This window comes from Petromyzon marinus, unplaced genomic scaffold (assembly GCF_048934315.1).
Source record: "Petromyzon marinus isolate PM22_M1 ecotype Great Lakes invasive population unplaced genomic scaffold, UKy_Petmar_22M1.pri1.0 PM_G_Scaffold_238, whole genome shotgun sequence".
Lineage (NCBI taxonomy): Eukaryota > Metazoa > Chordata > Hyperoartia > Petromyzontiformes > Petromyzontidae > Petromyzon > Petromyzon marinus.
In genome coordinates, this window is record NW_027422804.1 from 7,953 (window position 1) to 14,012 (window position 6,060).

The window sequence follows — 6,060 nt, forward strand, 5'->3', positions numbered from 1 at the left end:
GTGTCAGCCAGCCAGGGTTACGTTGGGGCATGATACGCTGGTTGGCCTGCCGACACGTAACCGGATGATATTGGAGGGGGGCCTCCGGTGGACGGGGGCCGCTGGGCGGTCACGTGGTATAGCAGAGCTCTTGGGGAGCCTTCAGAAAGAGCCGGAGAGATCTGGAAGGTGGGCGGGGCGAGGGGCGGAGCCAACCCCAGCCCAGGCCGATATAACGGGGGCCCCGGGAGGGGCTCGGGGTTCTTCGTGTTACTGGTGATGAAGATCCACGTCGGGTTGAAGAAGCCTCTAGCCACGTGGTCCGGGACCCAGCTTGTGGTCTGGGCCGGGATAGCGAACCGTGTCTAGTTCTGCCGTAGCGTGGCTAGATGAGCATTCAACACCCAAGTGTAGGTTGTGTTATGTTACGTTGAGTTTCTGAATAAAGTGTTGCTCCCAAGACAACGTCTGCGACTCAGTTGAACTCGTTACACTTGGACCTGGCATGCATCCATGATGTTGTGTGGATGTGCCGATGCCGGAACAGCGTGTTGGTAATTACAAGCCCATGGGCTGCACAAAAATCTATCAGCCTCTTACCGTTGTTATTGAGCTGATCTGGCCCATGCCCTCCAATCACTCCAGACCAGGTGCTAGCATCATGACCAACTCGGGCATTGAAGTCACCCAACAAGATGACTCTATCCCGAGGGGCCACTTTAGCCAGTATCTTTGACAGGAGGTCATAGAAGCCATCTGACTCATCGGCCTTGCCTGCATCCTTCCAGATGTTCGTCTTCAGTGGGGGCATACATAACCACGACCACCACTCCTTGCCTCTGGTTGATGGGAAGGCGAGCCCAAAGTAGCCTGGGGATTACAGCATCCCACACCTGACCGCCACACTCCCACGCCCCCTTCATTCTTTTGTTCAGAAGAAGAGCCATTCCCTGTTGTTTGGCAGTCTCCTGCCCCGAGTAAAGGACTGTCCACCCCTCATGGTGGCAGGAGCCAGAGCCGGTCCCCTGGACCTCCTGAATACCATAGAGATGCAGGCGGTACCGGTCCAGCTCCCAACAAAAGAATGGAAGCCTCTCCTCCGCAATGAGCGTTCGAACATTCCACGTGGCCATCCGTAGAGGCTTTTTGTTGTTTCTGAAGAAGCCCCGAGGATAAAGATTCAATCTCCTCGCTCCGCCAAATGGGGTTTGGCCAGGAGACGTCATAGACGCCCGTACCCCTGGTGCCTCCGGCACAAACTTAATAAATGCATTACCTCGTATTTTAGTGGTAGTTAATTGAAAGTGGAGGGGTTACCAGTCCCTCGCACCGGTCCAAAGCCCCCTTTTGGCCATTGTGGTGGTAACAAATGCCATGAAGGGAAAGGCCAATCTAAATTGGCCCTCCCCCCACGGCACTGCCCACCACAATTTTGCCGTCCGGCACCTCGAGGAGGTAGGGGGTTGTTTTTGCCGGACAATACACACACACGGACATACATACACATACACATACATCCACACACGTGTACATACATACACATACATAAACAAAGACCCTCCATATAGCCTCAACAGACTGTAGGGGCAAGTGCTGTTAGCGAGCACCTATGAAGAGACCGGAACGGCACACGAGGGGGTTGGTGGCAAGCACAACGCCCGACCACCTTTGTCTGCTCAGTGGCGATGTTTACACACCACACCAGGTACTCAATTGAGGCTGAGTACACCTAGGGGAGGCCCAGGACCATTTCAGATAATCTTCACCGGTGTTGGCCACGAGCGGGAATTGAACCCGGGTCGCCGGGTTCGTAGCGCTAACCACTACTTTACCACTACCCATCTTGGTGTGGGGGTCACCTGAGTCTCGATGTTGTGCCCTTTGAGTGCCGAGCGGATGAAGTGCAGCACGCAGTCCACCAGCCCCTCGCACTGCCGCATGCTCAGCCGCCTGTCCGGGTCTGCCAAGCTCAACTCCCTGCAACGTCACCGCCGTGACGTGAACCCTGACGTCCCCGTCACGTCAACCACGACATTCCCGTCGCGTCCACCGCAACGTCCCCGTCACGTCTGTCTCGGCGCGCCTTACCGCAGGCACGCCAGGGCGTTGCAGAACGCCGCGGAAGGCGAGGCGGGCGAGCTGAGTGAGGAGGGTGAGACGGGCGAGCTGGGTGAGGACGGTGAGGAGGGTTTGTCTCCAACGTTGCTCCTCCAGCCGCTCTCTGGCACCAGCACGAGCTCCACCAGCGCCGGGAGGCAGAGCTCCACCAGCGCAGCCCTCAGAGGCTCGTGGCACGACAGGTTCCACAGCGTGCCTGGGGTAGGGGTGGCGAGGGTGGGTGGGTGGTGAGTGTGAGTGGTGAGTGTGGGTGGTGAGCATGGCGAGAGTGGTGAGCCTGGTGAGAGTGGTGAGCCTGGTGAGAGTAGTGAGCGTGGTGAGAGTGGTGAGCGTGACGAGCGTGGCGAGCATGGGTGGTGAGTGTGGGTGGTGAGTGTGGGTGGTGAGCGTGGGTGGTGAGTGTGGGTGGCGAGAGTGGGTGGTGAGTGGTGAGTGTGAGTGGCGAGAGTGGGTGGTGAGTGTGGGTGGGTTGCTACCGGTGATCTTCTCCAGGGTGTGAGGGTTGTGAGTGCGTCCCAGCAGGCTGGCGAAGGCCGCGATGCCTCCATTGTTGCAGAGGGCCAATGCGCCAACATGGTTGGAGCTGAGGACTTGCAACACCTCACATGCATATGCACGCACCTGTGGGGGCACGGGGAGATGAGGAGATGCACAAACAACAACCGCCATACGCCACCAAGTGGCGGTGATGTCACCACGACGCTTGTGCCAGGCTATGTGCACCTTGAGGCCACGTGAAGTGTCGAACGCCCGCTGGCAGAAGGTCAAGGGACAGACCCAGGTGCCACGGGTCGACTGACTGAGATGACTGGCTGATGCACCGCCTGTGCCCCCTCCTGTGCCAACCTGCTGTGCTTTAGCCACCCGGCGCTCCGCTCGTTGTTCTGAGCGTCGCTCCTCCGCCCTCCGTTGTTGTTGAAGGGCGACTGCCTCCAACTGCCCAGTAGCGTCCTTCACGAGCCTCCTCCACAGAGGCCGATTTTTACACCGCTGGTACCAGTCATCGGGAAGTCGACTCAGCTCCACGTCTTCTTGTACCACGTCACTCCATCTCTTCTCTAGCCCGTGCTGCGCACAGACAAAGATACCCCGTATAGCCTTAACAGACTGTAGGGGCAAGTGCTGTTAGCGAGCGCCTTTAAAGGCCGGCACAGCACACGAGGGGGTGGGTGGCCAGCACTATGCCCGGCCGCCTTTGTCTCCGTAGCGGCGATGTTTACACATCCCTCCAGGTACTCATTTGAGGCTGAGTCGACCTACACACACACAGACACATATCCTTGTGCGCCCCACCCGTGGTCTCACCTGGTCGTCGTCCTCACGGTCAGTGAGCAGCGTGAGGAGTGAGCGCGGCGTCCCAGCCGCCCTCACCACTGCCACCGCCCACTCCTCGGGTTGCTCGCAACCACCACTGCCACCACGGCCACCACCCCCACCAACACCACCACCACCGCCACCACCACCAACACCACCACCCCCACCACCACCAACACCACCACCGCCACCAACACCACCACCGACAACACCACCACCACCAACGCCACCAACACCACCACCAATAACACCACCACCAACACCACCACCAACACCACAGCCAGCGGCGGTGGTGTTGGTGGTGGTGCAGCAGCAGCAGCAGCGTCTGAGAGCGCCCAGGAAGCCGAGCCACCAGCGGCACAGCGGGGAGCCAAGCGGCAGTGCGGCAGTAGCAGCAGGGACAGCAGCAGGAGCAGCAGCAGGGACAGCAGGGGCAGCGGCGGCAGGGGCAGCAGGGGCAGCGGCGGCAGGGGCAGCAGCAGCAGGGACAGCAGCAGCAGGGGCAGCAACAGCAGGGGCAGCAGCAGCAGGGACAGCAGCAGGGACAGCAGGGACAGCAGCAGCAGGGACAGCAACAGCAGGGACAGCGGGGGCAGCAGGGGCAGCAGCAGCAGCAGGGACAGCAGCAGGGGCAGCAGGGACAGCAGGGACAGCAGGGACAGCAGCAGCAGGGGCAGCAGCAGCAGGGACAGCAGGGGCAGCAACAGGGGCAGCAGGGACAGCGGGGGCAGCAGGGACAGCAGGGGCAGCAGCAGCAGGGACAGCAGGGGCAGCAACAGCAGCAGGGACAGCAGAAGGGTCAGGGCGCAGAGCGTGAGACAGGGAGGCCGCGTTGGCCATGGTGGTGACAAAGTCCTCGTCCTGGGGGGGAGGGAGGGGGAGTGGGGGAGTGGTGAGTGTACTAGTGGTGAGTGTACTAGTGGTGAGTGGTGAGTGTACTAGTGGTGAGTAGTGGTGAGTGTACTAGTGGTGAGTGGTGAGTGTACTAGTGGTGAGTAGTGGTGAGTGGTGAGTGTACTAGTGGTCAGTGTACTAGTGGTGAGTGGTGGGTGTACTAGTGGTGAGTAGTGGTGAGTGGTGAGTGTACTAGTGGTGAGTGTACTAGTGGTGAGTGTACTAGTGGTGAGTGGTGAGTGTACTAGTGGTGAGTGTACTAGTGGTGAGTGGTGAGTGTACTAGTGGTAAGTGTACTAGTGGTGAGTAGTGGTGAGTGGTGAGAGTACTAGTGGTGAGTGTACTAGTGGTGAGTAGTGGTGAGTGGTGAGTGTACTAGTGGTGAGTGTACTAGTGGTGAGTGGTGAGTAGTGGTGAGTGGTGGGTGTACTAGTGGTGAGTATACTAGTGGTGAGTGTACTAGTGGTGAGTAGTGGTGAGTGGTGAGTGTACTAGTGGTGAGTAGTGGTGAGTGTACTAGTGGTGAGTGGTGAGTAGTGGTGAGTTTTGAGTAGTGGTGAGTGTACTAGTGGTGAGTGTACTAGTGGTGAGTGGTGAGTGTACTAGTGGTGAGTAGTGGTGAGTGTACTAGTGGTGAGTAGTGGTGAGTGGTGAGTAGTGGTGAGTGGTGAGTAGTGGTGAGTGTACTAGTGGTGAGTGTACTAGTGGTGAGTGTACTAGTGGTGAGTAGTGGTGAATGTATTAGTGGTGAGTGTACTAGTGGTGAGTGGTGAGTAGTGGTGAGTAGTGGTGAGTGTACTAGTGGTGAGTGGTGAGTAGTGGTGAGTGTTGAGTGTACTAGTGGTGAGTGTACTAGTGGTGGGTAGTGGTGAGTGGAGAGTAGTGGTGAGTGTACTAGTGGTGAGTGTACTAGTGGTGAGTGGTGAGTAGTGGTGAGTGTACTAGTGGTGAGTAGTGGTGAGTGTACTAGTGGTGAGTGTACTAGTGGTGAGTAGTGGTGAGTGTACTAGTGGTGAGTGGTGAGTGTACTAGTGGTGAGTGTACTAGTGGTGAGTGTACTAGTGGTGAGTAGTGGTGAGTAGTGGTGAGTGGTGAGTGTACTAGTGGTGAGTGGTGAGTGTACTAGTGGTGAGTGTACTAGTGGTGAGTAGTGGTGAGTGGTGAGTGTACTAGTGGTGAGTAGTGGTGAGTGTACTAGTGGTGAGTGGTGAGTAGTGGTGAGTGTACTAGTGGTGAGTGTACTAGTGGTGAGTAGTGGTGAGTGTTGAGTGTAAACTCACCAGGCGATGCTGAACCCCCCAAACCCGGATCCAACTCCACACGACGAACCGGTTCCAAACACAAGTCGACAAGGTATTGATTCAGACTCTAAGTCGATTCCTCATGCAATTCAATGAGCAATCGAATTCTAATACAACTCTTCAATCCGATTCCCCGTGCAAGTCAATAGGAGTCGATTCTTAATGCGTTTAAAAAGGAGTCGACTCCTCACGAAACAATGTTGAGAATCAATTTATACGGTGGCGTCACGGAGGTAAAATAAAACAAAATAAAAGAAAACAATTAAATCACGACGTTTTGGAGGCAACACAAGTCTCCTTCTTCAGGTGGAGCAGACACAACGGTGTACTAGTGGTGAGTGGTGAGTAGTGGTGAGTGGTGAGTGTACTAGTGGTGAGTGTACTAGTGGTGAATAGTGGTGAGTGGTGAGTAGTGGTGAGTGGTGAGTGTACTAGTGGTGAGTAGTGGTGAGTG

At 56.8% G+C, this 6,060-nt stretch overlaps 1 long non-coding RNA gene across 2 annotated transcripts; it reads right to left on the reverse strand.

The window, feature by feature from the left end:
• Nucleotides 1-2,087: 2,087 nt before the first annotated feature.
• On the reverse strand, nucleotides 2,088-5,833 carry LOC142913264 (uncharacterized). Of its 2 annotated transcripts, none has more exons than XR_012934591.1 (3): nucleotides 5,586-5,833; nucleotides 2,574-2,718; nucleotides 2,088-2,293 (listed from the first exon to the last, which is right to left on the reverse strand). It is a non-coding gene; the product is annotated as an uncharacterized LOC142913264 (long non-coding RNA). The 2 variants fall into 2 exon arrangements; XR_012934590.1 differs by lacking the exon at nucleotides 5,586-5,833 and adding an exon at nucleotides 3,403-3,597.
• Between the last annotated feature and the right edge of the window lie 227 nt (nucleotides 5,834-6,060).